The sequence below is a fragment of the Salvelinus namaycush genome, chromosome 26, assembly GCF_016432855.1.
Source record: "Salvelinus namaycush isolate Seneca chromosome 26, SaNama_1.0, whole genome shotgun sequence".
Taxonomy (NCBI): Eukaryota; Metazoa; Chordata; class Actinopteri; order Salmoniformes; family Salmonidae; genus Salvelinus; species Salvelinus namaycush.
In genome coordinates this window covers 8,712,591-8,731,397 of record NC_052332.1, presented here as the reverse complement: position 1 = coordinate 8,731,397, position 18,807 = coordinate 8,712,591, and the positions used below count along the sequence as shown (strand labels likewise).

At 42.0% G+C, this 18,807-nt stretch overlaps 1 protein-coding gene across 1 annotated transcript in view; it reads right to left on the bottom strand.

Annotated features, from left to right (window-relative positions):
• Positions 1 to 18,807, bottom strand: part of fibcd1b (fibrinogen C domain containing 1b) — a 239,719-nt gene that overhangs the window by 54,835 nt on the left and 166,077 nt on the right. The gene's annotated exons all lie outside the window — the stretch shown is intronic.

The window sequence follows — 18,807 nt, the reverse complement described above, 5'->3', positions numbered from 1 at the left end:
CCTCTGGAGCCAAGAAAACCCCAAAACCACGGGTACATGAGGAGATTCAATGAGCAAGAACTGCATAGACTGACTGTGATTACCTGATACTCGCAGGTTGATAGGAACCGTATTGTGTGTGACTCTGCCAATAGAGTGCCCATCCAGCGCTCTATCGTCCATGGGCATCGAGAGGGGTTGTGTGAAGATTCCTCGTACCTACAGATGAGCCTGGTCTTTTAATGGACAGGTAGAATGTACTGTCCTGTTTCACAATACAGACAGCTCTTGGTGTTCAGTCTGCGTAAGCGTTCAGCAGGAGACATTCTAGCCTTGCTCAGTTGCATTGGCTCCGGAGGAGGCAAGTCAACAGCCCTCTGTGATTCCCGAGGGAACTTGGGTGACATCGGATGCTCCTGGTATGGTAGACATCGGGGACTTCCGGGAATCCTCGAGGGAGAGGTGGGAGCAGCACTCTGAACGTGGGTTGAGGCCAATCCACCACTGCTCTCATCTTGTCAGAATCCATCTGAAAATTTCGTGCAGCAATGACGTATCCTTGGCAGGAGATTGTGGAGCGATATAATTCACATTTATCTGCTTTCACAAAAAGCTGGTTTCATGGGGTTTGCTAAATTCTACCGCTGCTTCATCCGGGATTACAGCACGCTGGCTTCGCCCCTCTCAGCACTCACCTCTCCCAAGGTTCCATTCACGTGGACTCCAACAGCTGACTGGGCGTTCTCGGGCCTCAAGCATAGATTCACTACAGCTGGATGTGTGTCCCGGACTCTGCCCATTCCCCGTTCCTGGAATGGGCACATTCCTCCAGACCCACTTGCCATCCTGGCTCCCGTCGGACCCTGGCTTTTGTCCAACAACATTTTTGGTGGCCCACCATGGTTCCTGACGTCTCTGCATTCATTGCCGCCTGCACTGTGTGTGCACAGAAGAAGACTCCGTTGCAAGCTCCGGCTGGCCTCCTTCAACCACTCCCTGTTCCTCACCGCCCATGGTCCCGTATATCCCTGGACCTCATCACTGGTCTGCCTCCATCTGATGGAAACACCACCATCCTAACGGTGAGGGATAAGTTTTCCAAAGCCGCCCATTTGATTCCCCTTTCCAAGTTGCTCTCAGCCAAGGAGACGGCTCAGGTCATGGTGCAGCAGGTCTTCCAGATCCATAGACTTCCAGTTGACATTGTCACCAATCATGGTACCGGTTCTGGAAAGCGTTCTGCACCCTCATTGGGTCATTGGCCAGCCTCTCCTCCCCCAGTCTAACGGCCAGTCAGAGCAAGCCAATCAGTACCTGGAGACGGCTCTTCACTGCCTCGTCTCCGCCAACCCCACCACCTGGAGTCAGCAACTCGTGTGTTCGGAAAACGCCCGCAACATCCTTCCCTGCTCGGCCACTGGTCTCTTGCTCTTCGAGTGTTCCTTGGGATATCAGCTCCCGCTCTTCCCTGAGCAAGAGGAAGAAGTCAGCAGACCCTTTGGCCAGATGTTCGTCCACCACACCGTCGTACCTCTCTTCTCAAGACCACCTTCAGGTATCGGCAACAGGTGGACCGCCACCCGACCCCTGCTCCCCACTATTGTCTACGGGTAGAGGGTATGGCTTTCCACTCGTGATATGTGGTATGTAATAACCAGTTTAAAAAAATAATCTGTAGGCAAAGGGCGTAACCAGGGAAAGACTTGTGATGGCCATGATATCAACTAAACTGTTAGCAAAGCAATACTGTTAGTGAGGTAATAACTGGTGTTCCTAACAGTCATTAGTAACAGACAACAGGGTTATGATACAGCAGGGTGCAACTGGAGTTTGTTTTATTCACAGGCACACATTGTAAAGAGTAACATGGTGTTCACTGATACATCTGCCTCCTGCTTCCTGGCTCCTCTCCATACATCACACACAAAATGGATGACTAATTACCAAGCTCAGGTACTCAGCAGACTTAAACACTGCGGCATACAGTGAATTACCAGAGGGGTGCAGTGAGCTGGGGGGAAACCAACCAACATCCTCTCCTCAGAGTAAAGGCTTTCTCCTCATCATTACTAGACCCATTCAATCATTCCTCAATCACATTTTCAATCACCCCATCTGCCATCCTTCAACACTCCTTTATGAGAGGAATCCTCTCCAAAAATTTAACACCTTATGAAAAAACTACTGGTGGCTGCTTAAATTTTTTGTTTTATCCTGTATGCATCAGCGAGGGTTAGATACCTGAGCTGGGAGAGGGAGAGAAACAGTAAAAGAGAATGGAGTACATCCCCATGGGCATGCGAGACAAGCATCATATTAAGTGCCTTCAGCAACAGTGTCGACTCACAAATTGTTTTATTTATTTAACTAGGCAAGTCATTTAAGTACATATTCTTATTTGCAATGATGGCTTAGGAATAGTGGGTTAACTTCTTATGGCTGGGGGCAGTATTGAGTAGCTTGGATGAATAAGGTGCGCAGAGTATACTGTCTGCTACTCAGTCCTAGAAGCTAAGATATGCATATTATTAGTAGATTTGGATAGAAAACACGCTGAAGTTTCTAAAACTGTTTGAATGATGTCTGTGAGTATAACAGAACTCATTTGGCAGGCTTAACCTGAGAAAAAATCCAACCAGGAAGTGGGAAATCTGAGGTTTGTAGGTTTTCAACTCTTTGCTTATCCAAGATACAGTGGAAATGGGGTAATGTTGCTCTTCCTACGGCTTTCACAAGATGTCAACAGTCTTTAGAACCTTGTTTGATGCTTCTACTGTGAGGTGGGGACGAATGAGAGGAGATTGAGTAAGGTCTCTCCCAGAGTGTTGTCTTTGGAGTGTTGTCTATCCAAATCTACTAATAATATGCATATCCTAGGATCTGGGCCTGAGTAGCAGGCAGTTTACTCTGGGCACGCTTTTCATCCGGACGTGAAAATACTGCCCACTACCCCAAAGAAGTTAACGGGATCTCAGCCATAAGAAGTTAACTGCCTTGTTCAAGGGCAGAACGACCTTCATTTTGGTTATTTTGTATCGCATATTTGTTTTCGTGTTATTAAATTATCACTATGGAAACTAACCACTCTGCGTATTGGTCCGATCCTTCTCGCCTCTCCTCGTCCGAGCAGGAGGAAGAAAATGACTATCGTTACAATTATGTGGATTATAATTAATGGACAATTTTGTAGGGGATGATACATTTTTATTTTCAGCAAATCAAGTCTGACATTTTAAAGAGGAAATTACACACTTTAGAAGCCTAGGGTTCCCCTGGCTGAGCCCAGGGTCCCTTGCCGTCCAGGATCTCCTCCCAAGTCCAGGAGTCCTGTTTCTGCTGCTGCTGTCGCTGCCCTTTTCCACTCTGCTTGGTCCTTTGTTGGTGCGTGTTTCTGTAACGATAGTCATTTTCTTCCTCCTCCTCGGACGAGGAGAGGCGAGAAGGATCGGACCAATACGCAGAGTGGTTAGTTTCCATAGTGATAATTTAATAACACGAAAACAAATATGCGATACAAAATAACCAAAATGAAACTACCGTGACAGTCTCGTGTGACGAAACACTAACAAGGAACAAACACCCACAAAACACACGTGAAACCCCGGCTGCCTAAGTATGATTCTCAATCAGGGACAACGATTGACAGCTGCCTCTGATTGAGAATCATACCAGGCCGAACACACAAAACCCCAACATAGAAAACAACACATAGACAACCCACCCAACTCACGCCCTGGCCATACTAAATAAATACAAAACAAGGGAAAACAGGTCAGGAACGTGACAATAATATTTCACATTTCCTGTTGCTGCAGGATTATTTTCCTGCGGAGACAAACTGGGCAAATTAAGATCCTATATCTGCAGCTACTCGTCTGCCTCTCGGAGCTCTACCAGGCTAAGAGACTGAAGTTTATACAAAGAGTGTGCTAGCGCCAGGGAGCCTTGCCTCCCTCTCTGTTTCAGTAGTGTGTAACAGCATCAGGGTTTCTGAGGGCCTTGCCTCTACTGCGCTCGTCTGATAGTGGTTGATGGGGCTCGTTAAAACACAGACAGTGTCAGAAAAACAGATGAGGCTTCTCTCCTCTCTTAACAGTTGAATAATAGATGAGACATGAATGTGCTGTGAGAGGAACCCTTAACTGAAAACAGTTATGTGTCCATACGAATTATATATGCTGAGATTGTAGTTTGTATTTCTCTTTATCATCTGGGAGATATTATGTCTGTCTGCTCTGTTGCTGCAGTAGGTTACAGTAAGACTAGGCCTACTGCCTCGGCAGTGATTATGATGCTGTCATGGCTGGATGAGTTTTGATTTAATTTTAACTTTATTTGATTGGGATTGGTTGACTTTCATTGCTTTGTTTCAGAAGACAGAAATATGCAAAAACACATGCATAGGTATCCCTACATACTGTATTATTGCACACACCATTACACACACATACAAATTAACACATACTGTACACCCATGCTTACACATATAACCCGCTCAACACACAAACACATATTTCTAAAAAGCCCATGAGCATTTGATCTATTTTGTTGTATTGTCATCACATGGTTAAGGTTGAGCACTGATAGTTTTGTAGCTAAGAGTATGAGGTTATCAACTGTCTATGCATATCCCAGAGTTGGCACAGTTGACACTGTTATAATATTTCAATCGTAATGTTAAGACATTTATATTTAAATATTTCATGTGTGAAAAGACTGAAGAAAACCGTACATGTCAAAGAGTACAAACTTAAAATGATGAACAGGAATGACATTTACTGTCATGGGTGTCCCAAAATCAAAAATCTATGCCCACAATAGGTCACACCTCCTGGAAATAACCTATGGATTACATCAACCCAGCATGAAATTGAATAAAAACCCAAACTGATCGTTAAATTAACCCATGTTTGGGTAATCGGGTTATTGGGGGCGTGGCTTTCAGATTGTTATTTTTGGCCACCTGTGAGAGTAAATGTCATTCTTGCTCAAATGAGCAAATAAAAAATGGCCTTCAATATTTTTGTGAATATACATCATATAATATTATTTCAATATAACAACACAGCAATTCTCCACACATTAGAACAGGTATAGGCAATTACCTAACTCATATTCTCGGGTAAGCTACAAACATGTCAGTGCTCAACCTCAACATTTCAATGTTGTTTTAGTTGCTTTGTGTATCACCAAATTTGCTTGAGATGATTTTACTGCAACACTGCTCACTGCATCCAAGTTTCTTGACATGGGCGTTTCAAAGAGCTGTCAGTCAAGGCAAGCTCATAAATTTAAGCTCCCTGCCCACTCAGCCTGTCTTTTCAAACTTCCTGGTAGTTAGCCATGAGAGAAAGTACTTTTTCTCCAGTTTTTGGCATTTCTATCCCCCCAAAATATCACGTGATATTTTAGTCATTCAAAAGATTATTTCACATGAGATTAAGAATGACCTTTTGGCACCTTTAAGCCTCGTTTTTGCATCTTTTGTATACCAGCTGCAAACAGCTGAAAATACTATATTTCTGGTTATTGAAAATATGTGTCACCGTGGTTTAGATGGTACAATGATTCTCCACACTATGCACTGCTTGCTTTGTCATATAAACTGAAATTAACCGAACTGTTACAATTTTTGCAACCAGGAAATGACAGAGCTATTTCTGTATACTGCACCTTTAAGGGACAGTAATCGAAAAGTAATGGAAAGTAATCAAATTACGTTACTGAGTTAGGGTAATCCAAAAGTTACATGAATGCACTGTAAACCCCAAGGCATTTCTAATTGAAATAATTCTAGTAAGTTGTACTGAAAATCAACTAAAATAATTATTACTTAAAATGTTTATGTGGTACTAACTCAAAACTAAATGAGAAGTCACACCAATATATTTTTTTAAAGATATGATTGGAAATAAAGATTTTGTCCAGCATGCTTTACTGCAGGTAGATTTTTTTGAATTATCTGTGTTTTTGCAGGTACATTGAGTGATTGAGTACTGAAATGTTATGCTACACAAAAGTAAAAAAAAAAAATCTAAACTTGTAACGCTCGTCTTCCTCCTCGTCTGAGGAGGAGCAAGGATCGGACCAAAGCGCAGCGTAGTGTGAATACATAATGATTTATTTCAATAAGACGAACACGAAGAACACTTGACAAAATACAAAATAACAAAACGACGTGAACAGACCTGTACTTGAGAACATATAAAACTGAACGCACGAACAGGAACAGGAGCACGAACGAATGAACGAATGAACGAAGTCCCGTGTGGCACAAACACTGACACAGGAACAATCACCCACCAACAAACAGTGAGAACAGCCTACCTTAATATGGTTCTCAATCAGAGGAAACGTAAAACACCTGCCCCTGATTGAGAACCATAGGCTCAGGCTAATTGAACATGAACCCAACATAGAAACACATAACATAGAATGCCCACCCAGCTCACGTCCTGACCAACTAAACAAAGACAAAACAAAGGAAATAAGGTCAGGAACGTGACAAAACTAATCCAATCATTGCATTTTTGCACCCGTCACGGAAATGGTTGTTCCAGTTTGAATGGTTTAGGAAGTTTCTTCTCACCTCTCTTAATAACCCAGGCAGTCATTATGAATGCAGGATGAGGGTGAATGTAAATGTAAACTGATGGCTAGCTTCATCCCGGCTAGATTCCTGTAGAAAATACACTTCACTTCGCAAGCCAGCATTATATGATTTACAGTCAGGGTTGTAAAAATGCTATGTTTTCTACATATCCTGGTTGGAAGATTACTACTGAAATAAAAGAGGGAAAGTTTGTGGAAATGTGCAACCCAACTTGCAGGCCTGATGTGCCATTTCAACCATGAGTATTTAGGCCTTATGATATATGTAACGGTTCGATTATAACGATCATAGCTAACCAGGAACTCATTTGGTGAAGGCCACAGGACTGATATTGAATGAAGTCAACAACCATGACTCTGTCTATAACAAATACAGTTTGCTATGAGACTTGTAATTGAGCTCAGGTGCATCCTGTTTCCATTGATCATCCTTGAGATATCTCTACAAATTGACTGGAGTCCACCTGTGGTAAATTCTATTGATTGGACATTATTTGGAAAGGCACACATCTGTCTATATGAGGTACCACAGTTGACAGTGCACGTCAGAGCAAAAACCAAGATGAGAGGTCGAAGGAATTGTTGCTAGAGCCCCGAGACAAGTTTGTGTCGAGGCACAGATCTGGGGAAGGGTGCCAAAAGAATTCTGCAGCATTGAAGGCCCCCAATAACAGAGTGGCTTCCATCATTATGAAATGGAAGAAGTTTGGAACCACCAAGACTCTTCCTAGAGCTGGATGCCCGGCCAAACTGAGCTATTGGGGGAGAAGGGCCTTGGTCAGGGAGGTCACCAAAAACCCCATGGGGACTCTGAAAGAGCTCCAGAGTTCCTCTGTGGAGATGGGAGAATATTTCAGAAGGACAAGCATCTCTGCAGCACTCCACCAATCAGGCCTTTATGGTAGAGTGGCCAGACGGAAGCCACTCCTCAGTAAAAGGCACATGACAGCCCGCTTGGAGTTTGCAAAAAGGCACCTAAAATCTCTCAGACCATGAGAAACAAGATTCTCTGGTCTGATGAAACCAAGATTGAACTATTTGGCCTGAATGTCAGGCATCACGTCTGGAGGACACCTGGCACCATCCCTACGGTGAAGCATGGTGGTGGCAGCATCATGCTGAGGGGATGTTTTTCAGGGATTGGGAGCCTAGTTAGGAACGGGGGAAAGATGAACGGAGAAAAGTACAGTGAGATCATTGATGAAAACCTGCTCCAGAGTGCTCAGGACCTCAGACTGGGTCGAATTTTCAACTTCCAACAGGACAACAACCCTGAGCACACAGCCAAGACAATGCAGGAGTGGCTTCGGGACAAGTCTCTGAATGTCCTTGAGTGGCCCGGACTTGAACCCGATCAAACATCTCTGGAGAGACCTGAAAACAGCTGTGCAGCAACGCTCCCCATCCAAACTGACAGAGCTTGAGAGGATCTACAGAAAATAATTGGAGAAACTTCCCAAATACAGGTGTGCCAAGCTTGTAGCATCATACCCAAAAAGACTTAGGGCTGTAATTGATGCCAAAGGTGCTTCAACAAAGTACTTAGTAAAGGGTCTGGATACTTACAGTTGAAGTCAGAAGTTTACATATACCTTAGCAAAATACATTTAAACTCAGTTTTTCACAATTCCTGACATTTAATCCACATTCCCAGTGGGTCAGAAATGTACATACACTCAATTAGTATTTGGTAGCATTGCCTTTAGATTGTTTAACTTGGGTCAAACATTTTGGGTAGACTTCCACAATCCTCCCCCAATAAGTTGGTTGAATTTTGGCCCATTCCTCCTGACAGAGCTGGTGTAACTGAGTCAGGTTTGTAGGTCACTTTGCTCGCACACGCTTCTTCAGTTCTGCCTACACATTTTCTGTAGGATTGAGGTCAGGGCTTTGTGATGGTCACTCCAATACCTTGACTTTGTGGTCCTTAAGCTATTTTGCCACAACTTTGGAAGTATGCTTGGGGTCATTGTCCATTTGGAAGACCAAGCTTTATCTTCCTGACTGATGTCTTGAAATGTTGCTTCAATATATCCACATAATTTTTCTTCCTCATTATGCAATCTATTTTGTGAAGTACACCAGTCCTCCCACAGCAAAGAACCCCCACAACATGATGCTGCCACTCCCGTGCTTCACGGTTGGGATGGTATTCTTCGGCTTGCAAGCATCCCCCTTTTTCCTCCAAACATAACAATGGTCATTATGGCCAACCAGTTCTATTTTTGTTTCATCAGACCAGAGGACCAAAAAGTATGATCTTTGTCCCCATGTGCAGTTGCAAACCGTAGTCTGGCTTTTTTATGGCGGTTTTGGAGCTGTGGCTTCTTCCTTGTTGAGCGGCCTTTCAGGTTATGTTGAGATAGGACTCATTTTACTGTGGATATAGATACTTCTGTACCTGTTTCCTCCAGCATCTTCACAAGGTCCTTTACTGTTGTTCTGGGATTGAATTGCCCTTTTCGCACCAAAGTACATTAATCTCTAGGAGACAGTACGCATCTCCTTCCTGAGTGGTATGACGGCTGCGTGGTCCCATGGTGTTTATACTTGCGTACTATTGTTTGTACAGATGAACGTGGTACCTTCAGGTGTTTGGACATTGCTCACAAGGATGAACCAGACTTGTGGAGGTCTACAATTTTTTTTCTGAGGTCTTGACTGATTTCTTTTGATGTTCCCATGATGTCAAGCAAAGAGGCATTGAGTGTGAAGGTAGGCCTTGAAATACATCCACAGGTACACCTCCAATTGACTCAAATGTTGTCAGTTAGCCTATCAGAAGCTTCTAAAGCCATGACATAATTTTCTGGAATTTTCCAAGCTCTTTACAGGCACAGTCAACTTAGTGTATGTAAACTTCTGAGCCACTGGAAATGTGATACAGTGAATTATATGTGAAATAATCTGTCTGTAAATTTTTTGGGGGAAAATTACTTGTGCATGCACAAAGTACATGTCCTAACCAAATTGCCAAAACTATAGTTTAACAATAAGTTTGTGGAGTGGTTGAAAACGAGTTTTATTGACTCCAACCTAAGTGCATGTAAACTTCCGACTTCAACTGTATGTAAATGTGATTTCAGTTTTTTTAATTTTATGAATTTGCTAAAATGTATAAAAAACTAATTTTGCTATGTCATTATGGTGTACTGTATATAGATTGATGAGGGGAAAAACCATTTTAATCAATTTTAGAATAAGGCTGTAACGTAACAAAATGTGGAAAAATTTAAGGGGTCTGAATACTTTCCAAATGCACTGTATAACTGTAATGGATTACATTTAGAAACTAACCTATCCAACCCTGGTGAGAGGTGATGGAGAGAGAGCAAGAAAGACACACAATTGCGTCTTTGGTTGCCAATAAATAACCCTGATATCGTTCATTATAACTCACCGAACTGAAGAGAAAACAGCTGGTTTTATAAAGTGCAGGAGCAGATACAGGAATGTGTGAGTACAAGATGAATGAGAACTTTCCATCCCATCAGCCATGAAAGGTGATTGGACAAATGCCTTGTGACCAACCTTGGCCTCCAAACCTGATCAAATCAATTGCATTGATTTGTATAGTGTATTTCCCCGTCCTCTCTTTCTCTCAGTTCTGTACATTGTACTCACATCAGACTCACTTCACCTCATCCACTACCCGTATATACCAGGCATGTGGCACAGCAACCACCTGGTGCTACATATCAGGGAAAAAACATTTCAAACCCAGACAAGTTAGATAAAGAAGGCTTTAGAGATAATCTGTAGCGAATAAAAGCGTGGCTGATACTGTAGTCGAGAAGGCCTGGCTAGCTGATACAGGCATGCTGTGCTGCAGCTGTGAGGATTAAACATACCGTTAGCACGGCACTGAGAGTGTAAAATCACATGAAATGCTTTCTTCTCTCTCCTCCGGCTGCATGTAATTACTTGCGGGTGAGGCAAGGGAGAGTCCGGTGAGGGTACGGGGAGACTCGTTTGGCCCAGTATGGCTTGCCTATTGGCGAGAGAGAGAGAGGAATACCAGCATTTTCCTCTACCATAGCCCAGTTTGGAGCATTGACAGGGACGTCAGATATGAGCAATGATTTTTGTTTTAAAATCAAATGTAATATACCAAAATCTGGCGTATCAATCTATGCTTGTCTTCTAATTTTTTGCAATTTTTTCTGCTCAAGTAAAACCATGTGTAGTTTCAGATATACATTATAATGTTCTGACTCTGGTCCCATCACGTCACAAAAGACAGCTTTTCTGATGAATCATTGTGCATTGTGACATTCTCACCGTCACACAACATATCAATGAATCATAAAGCCGGTGAGATGTCCCAGGACAGGAATATTCAACTGGTGGCCCGTGGAACAGGATCCGACACCTCTCAGATATGACATTGTTTGTTCCAGCACCTATTTGCCTGGCTCCAGTACCTGGAGAATATGTTTGCACTGTAAACATTTAAATAATGCAATCAGTTAAACTAATTAAATCACGTTGCCTTCTGGTTATTTTTCCCGCCTCCCAGAAAAAACATAATGTAAAAGCGCGGTGATCCTTCTGTGCAATCATCCTAATCCTTCCAAACTGATTTCAGACCTGCTCTCTTATTTGTATATACAGTACATTCTGAACATTTTTAGACCCCTTGACTTTTACCACATTTTGTTAGATTACAGCCTTATTCTAAAATGGATAAAAAAAATATATAAACATCATAAATCTACACACAGTTCCTCATAATGACAAAGCAAAAAAACAGTCTAGATTTTTGTGCAAATTTATACAAAAATAAAACCTGAAATATCACATTTACATAGGTATTCAGACCCTTAGCTCAGTACTTTGTTGAAGCAACTTTGGCAGCGATTACAGCCTTGAGTCTTCTTGGGTATGATGCTACAAGCTTGGCACACCTGTATTTGGGGAGTTTCTCCTAATATTTTCTGTAAATTCTCTCAAGCTCTGTCAGTTTGGATGGGGAGCGTTGCTAAACAGCTATTTTCAGGTCTCCCTAGAGATGTTCGATTGGGTTCAAGTCCGGGCTCTGGCTGGGCTACTCATGGACATTCAGAGACTTGTCGCAAAGCCACTCCTGTATTCTCTTGGCACTGTGCTCAGGGTTGTTGTCCTTCAACCCAGTCTGAGTTCCTGAGTGCTCTGGAGCAGGTTTTCATCAAGGATCTCTCTGTACTTTGTTCAGTTCATCTTGCCCTGAATTCCGACTAGTCTCCCAGTCCCTGCCGCTGAAAAACATCTCCACAGCATGATGCTGCCACCACCATGCTTCAGCGTAGGGATGGTGCCAGGTTTCCTCCAGATGTGACGCCTGGCATTCAGGCTAAAGAGTTCAATCTTGGTTTCATCAGACCAAAGAATCTTGTTTCTCATGGTCTGAGAGTCTTTAGGTGCCTTTTTGCAAACTCCAAGCGGGCTGTCATGCATTTTACCGAGGAGTGGCTTCCGTCTGGCCACTACCATAAATGCCTAATTGATGGAGTGCTGCAGAGATGGTTGTCCTTCTGAAAGATTCTTCCTACTCCACAGCGGAACTCTGGAGCTCTGTCAGAGTGACCATCGTGTTCTTGGTCACCTCCCTGACCAAGGCCCTCTCCCCCGATTTCTCAGTTTGGAATGGATAGCCAGCTCCAGGAAGTCTTGGCGGTTTCAAACTTCTTCCATTTAAGAATGATGGAAGCCACTTTGTTCTTGGGGGCCTTCAATATTGCAGAAGTGTTTTGGTACCCTTCCTTAGATCTGTACCTCAACACAATCCTGTCTCGGAGCTCTACGGACAATTCCTTTGACCTCATGGCTTGGTTTTTGCTCTGACATGCACTGTCAACTGTGGGACCTTATATAGACAGGTGTATGCCTTTCCAAATTGTGTACAATCAATAGAATTTACCTCAGGTGGACTCCAATCAAGTTGAATCTTCTCAAGGATGAACAATGGAAACAGGATGCACCTGAGCTCATTTATGAGTCTCATAGCAAAGGGTCTGAATACTTATGTAAATATGGTATTCAGGTTTTTAAAAATATAAATTAGCTAATATTTCTTAACCTGTTTTCGCTTTGTCATTATGTGGTATTGTGTGTAGATTTATGAGAAAAACATTTTTTTAATCAATTTTACAATAAGTCTGTAATGTAAGAAAATGTGGAAAAAGTCACTGTATGCACTGCATATTTTATGGGGCAGGCCAGCGAGGTAAGTAACTGATCTTGAGACAGGTCTTGGCAGTGGTGGTCAGCTAGTGAAGAGGTCCCTACGTAATCACGTCACGTAGCTTAGGCTAGCCGTCTCCCTACTGAATTTGAAACTAAGGGAAAGACAAATTAAAAAATGAATAAGAAAAGGCAATCAACTTTGATTAAGTTTTTCAAGTACAGAAATCCTGGAAAATATAGTGAATCAAACCTGAAATGAGGAAGGGAACTGTCAGTGTCAGATGAGAGGAGTGAGAAGCAAACTGCTCCTGATGGCGATTCTTAAGCTAGCAGCACTTCTTATCCCGCCAGTCCAGGTGCCAGTGCATCCACCGACAAAGTGCCCAGAGCAGGTGCAATATGGACAGAGGCTCAGTTCAAGACCAAGCAAGTGTATAACCCCTGGCGTGTCAAGCAAAATACAAAGCTGGGCTGTACAACATGCAAAAAGGTAGGGAGTTTTGGCCCGGAAAAGACTGGAGGGATGAAACTAGCAAAAGGGTTGAATGTACAGTAACATCCTATGTCCCTGACATAAAAAAGCAACAGAGACCTCAGAAAGAAGTTTTTTTAACATACCCAAATCAAGGCCCATTTAGCAACAGCAAGCATTATAGACAAGGCTAAAGAAACACATTAACACAGGGTATAGTTAACGCTCTAAACAAAAACACAGACACCACAGACAGAGTGTTCAGAACAGCTTACAAGGATGCTAAACGTCACAGACCCGCTCACGGTTTTGAGCAAGAAATGGACTGTCAGGGGTTAAATAGACTTCTCCATTCCAATGTTGCTTGCTCCAACCTACAGCAACACATTTTATCTTAAGTGAAACTATTTGAAATAATAGCCCAGTTCTCCCCCCAAATCAGCCTAATGCTCGACGAGACTACTAGTTTTAATATAGAGTGCCTTGATTGTATACATCAGACTTCAGCTCGCAGATATAGACATACCAGCAATACATGTTTGTTGATCTTGTGGAACTGGAGGATTTATCTGCTGGGGGAATTGTGCGTAATCTGTTATCTGCATTAGATGGTGTAAAATATACTGATGACTTTCTCTCCAAAACCCTCATTGGAATTAAGTGTGATGGTGCGTCTGTGATGCTGAGTATCAACAAGGCTCCAGGCCCTCTTCCCTAATATAACTGTTTGGCACTGCTCAGCACACAGGCTTGAGCTCGGAGTAGGCGATGTGGTAGAAGAGATGGATGCTCAATCATTTTAGAATACTTATGGGCAAGCTACATGCGCTTTATAACGTGTCCAACAAAAACCCAAATGGAGCTGAGGGAGTGCACAGAGAGTTTAGACATTCAAGCTGTGCAAAATCTAAAGGATCTTGGACACTAGATGGGTGGCTTCCAGTTTTAGCCCTGTAGAGTCTGTGATAAAAATGACCCGGCTCTTCACAAGCGTTTCACCACAGCAGCTGAGGATGCCACCCGCGACAGCGCGTCCCGTCAGAGCTATACTACCCTTGCCATGTGCATATCCTCACGTGTTTGTTAACAATCTAGGCCTTGTGTGATGCACTTCAAGAACTATCTGAATGTTCACTTGTGCTCCAAAAGAGAGACTGCACAATTAGTAGTGCATGTAAGACAGTCACCAGGGAAGCGAGGGTGTTCAGCGCAATGGCAGAGCTGTGTGCCAGCCAGGCCGGCACACAACTCAGCCAAAGAGGGATTCAGGAGAACTCTGTCCAAGGTGTCAAACTGAATGGTGGAAGACCCAGCGACAGAGTCCTTAATCAGAATGTTCTCTCAAGGAGGATGGGCAGTGGACAATACAGGATACAGCCAGTTTATAGAGGAGCTGAAGGTGCTTTACGCACAATACTGGCCGGAGGAAGCAGAAGCACTGTATGGAGAAACAGAGGTAGAATCTCTCTGCAAGCGGTTTGGCGTTGACAGTCCGTGTAAGGTCATACAGGCCTACAGGCAGTACAGGGACACTACTGGTCTAATGATAAAGGAGACATTCCAGATGGACTTAAAGAGCTGTTGATGGAGGTCAGCATCATCCCCTTCTCCAGTGCAGAATGCGAGCAGGGATTTTCTCAAATGAATCTGATTTGCACGTCAACCCGTGCCTCTCTGCATACCTCCACCATTTCAGGGCAATTCTTTCTGAACCTTGTTGGCCCACCCCTGACCCAATTCAACCCAGTCCCCTATGTGAGGTTATGGATTGCTGAAGGACACAGATGTGTCATAGACACCAGGAGCGAAACAAGAAATAGAGAGGAGAACACGCACGAGGAAATAGCTGTGTTGTGGGAGGTTTTGGAAAACTAAGGTAAGAACATCTTTTTCCTTTACAAACGTGTTCCGTACTGTGAAGTTAATCTGAATATGTGCTTCATATTATCAAATAGGCAGGAGGCCTACAGTTGAAGTCGGATGTTTACATACACCTTAGCCAAATACATTTAAACTCAGATTTTCACAATTCCTGACATTTAATCCTAGTAAAGACTCCCTGTCTTAGGTCAGTTAGGATCACCACTTTATTTTAAGAATGTGAAATGTCAGAATAATAGTAGAGAGAGTGATTTATTTCAGATTTTATTTATTTCATCACATTCCCAGTTGGTCAGACGTTTCAATTAGTATTTGGTAGCATTGCCTATAAATTGTTTAACTTGGGTCAAACGTTTTGAGTCGCCTTCTACAAGCATCCCACAATAAGTTGGGTGAATTTTGGCACATTCCTCCTGACAGAGCTGGTGTAATTGAGTCAGGTTTGTAGGATCCTTGCTCGCACACGCTTTTTCAGTTCTGCCCACACGTTTTCTATGGGATTGAGGTCAGGGCTTTGTGATGGCCACTCCAATACCTTGACTTTGTTGTCCTGAAGCCATTTTGCCACAACTTTGGAAGTATGCTTGGGGTCATTGTCCATTTGGAAGACCCATTTGCGACCAAGCTTTAACATCTTGACTGATGTCTTGAGATGTTCCTTCAATATATCCACATAATTTTCCTTTCCTCATGATGCCATCTATTTTGTGAACTCGTTTTACTGTGGATATAGATACTTCTGTGCCTGTTTCCTCCAGCATCTTCACAAGGTCCTTTGCTGTTGTTCTGGGATTGATTTGCACTTTTTGCACCAAAGTACATTCATCTCTAGGAGACAGAACGCGTCTCCTTCCTGAGCGGTATGATGGCTGCGTGGTCCCATGGTGTTTATACTTGCATACTATTGTTTGTACAGATGAACGTGGTACCTTCAGGCGTTTGGAAATTGCTCCCAAGGACGAACCGGACTTGTGGAGGTCTACATTTTTTTTCTGAGGTCTTGGCTGATTTCTTTTGATTTTCCCATGATGTCAAGCAAAGAGGCACTGAGTTTGATGGTAGGCCTTGAAATACGTCCACAGGTACACCTCCAATTGACTCAAATGATGTCAATTTGCCTATCAGAAGCTTCTAAAGCCATAACATACATTTTTTGGAATTTTCCAAGCTGTTTAAAGGCACAGTCAACTTAGTGTATGTAAACTTCTGACCCACTGGAATTGTGATACAGTGAATTATAAGTGAAATAACCTGTCTGTAAACAATTGTTGAAAAAATGACTTGTGTCATGCACAAAGTAGATGTCCTAACCGACTTGCCAAAACTATAGTTTGTTAACAAGATATCTGTGGAGTGGTTGAAAATGAGTTTTAATGACGCCAACATAAGTATATGTAATCTTCCAACTTCAACTATATATATTATGCTATATGTTCTGCTGTAGCCTATATTGATTTATTTTATTTTAGATATTCTGTTATCTAATCAAATGATTGTGAAATGCTTGTTCTACTGCTACATTGATGTATTGAAAAGTATGTGAAATTCGAGTCTTGTGAGACATAGTATGTGTTTGAGACCAACGCGTGGCGGTGGCTGTGTGAGAAGCGCACCAGTATCTCTCACATCTCTTTCATCTCTCAAGAGTTGTATTTAATCATTTATTTAGACTCTATACTGTAGGCCACCAAAATATTTGATCAACTTCCAAATATTGTTTTACAAAAGAGAGAGAGAGAGAGATAGGCTTTTGGCACGAGTACATCGGCCATCACCAGTGAGTGAGATGCGCATCACTGGGTGAGTCAGTGAAACTGGAAAGCATTTTTAGGACTATAATTTCCTCCTCCTATTGTAGCCTATAATATATGTCTCCACACACCTAGGCCTAGGCTAATGATGGATTCAAGACAAGGTCGTTTTTTATGATCTTTGATTCTCGGTTTGCCATTTCAATCATTTATGCAATATTAACAAAGATTCTGCCAAAGTCTCCAGTCATGTAAAATTACATAGAATTGCATGAAATGCGTTTATAAAAGGCCAACATTTTCCCGGACATTATGCTAAAATGTACCCCATGTGTACAACTTCTGTAAGTGCCTCTATTTTACTGCTCTATGCCACTACGCAAATGCAATGATATAAATGAAATGCTTTTTTATAAACAAGATTTTTTTTAATGTATTCTGCTACCTCGAAACTCCCCAGGTCACCTCCCTCTCATGCTCATTGTTTGTTCCGGCACCTTCTGATTTACAAATTAAGCACTGTTTACTCTTAACTCAGCCGGGAGATAAAAAACACCATGGACTCAGTTAAAACTATCAAAAAATGTAGTATGCAACATAATTTGTTTCGTAGTCTGCTGAGCATCATGATCTACTTTTACATAATGATGTTCAGTGGCTAAGCAAGGGTCATAATGATCTCAAGAGAGCAGCCCATGTGAGCTCAGGAAGGAGATAGTTGCTTTTCTCTGTGATTGCCGTCACAAGAAAGACAACACATATCTAATGAAAATGCTTGATGAGGAGTTTGTCTCAGATGTTATTTTTTTATTGACATCTTCAATCAATTGAATGGGCTTAATTTGTGACTACAGGGGATGGATACTCCTTAAGAGTCTATTGACTCACCCGTGTGTCAATCTAAGGAACATAATAAAACATCCCCATCGAAATCCATCAGTTTAAGCTAGAGATATTTTTTTTACATGGGCTGCGTCGCATCCATCTATGTCGGCCTTCCGCATCGGCCAAGCTACAGAGGTGTATGTCAGACCATGGGGCATCCCGAAAATCGGTCTTCTCACAACATTTTTTGTAGTGTAATGAACTAGGATGGTGTTGTCCGTTTTGCTCTAAGACACCACAAGCCTCACGGAACTCGTCTGAAGGTAACCCATACAAATTAATGGAAGTATAAAAGTAGTTTTGTGGCAATAAAAATAAGGGCTTAAATATGTGTCCAATAAAAGCTAAAATATTTCCTACGCTTTCTTATACAGTATCTCCTACATATAGGACAGACACTTCAAAACCTTATTACTTATGATGTATTTGTTGATTGTCTTTTTTGCCATTTATGAATGCGTTATTCAATGCGATACTATTGGCTATAGTAGTAAAGACCAAATTCAATATTTTATCAAATAATTTAAAAATATATATATATACCTAAATGGGTCAAAAAATTCTAAATCCAATAGTTAAATAACCCATGGTATGACAATTTTAAAAGAACCCCTCCAATTATTTTTGGCCTTACTGCTATTAGCAAATACAAATGCATTGAATAACAGATTCACTACATGGAACAACAGAAAGTTTGTTCTTAAGTGTCTGTCCTATATCTGAGTGACATAAGAAAGATCAGGAAACATTTGATATTTTCTTTACATGTATTTAACCCCCACTAAACGGTCCCCATATACAATACCGTTCAAAAGTTTGGGGTCACTTAGAAATGTCCTTGTTTTTGAAAGAAAAGCAAATTTTTTACCCATTAAAATAACATTAAATTGGTCAGAAATACAGTGTAGACATTGTTAATGTTGTAAATGACTATTGTAGATGGAAACATCTGATTTTTTAATGGAATATCTACATAGGCGTACATAGGTCCATTATCAGCAACCATGACTCCTGTGTTCCAATGGCACGTAATGTTAGCTAATCCAAGTTCATCATTTTAAA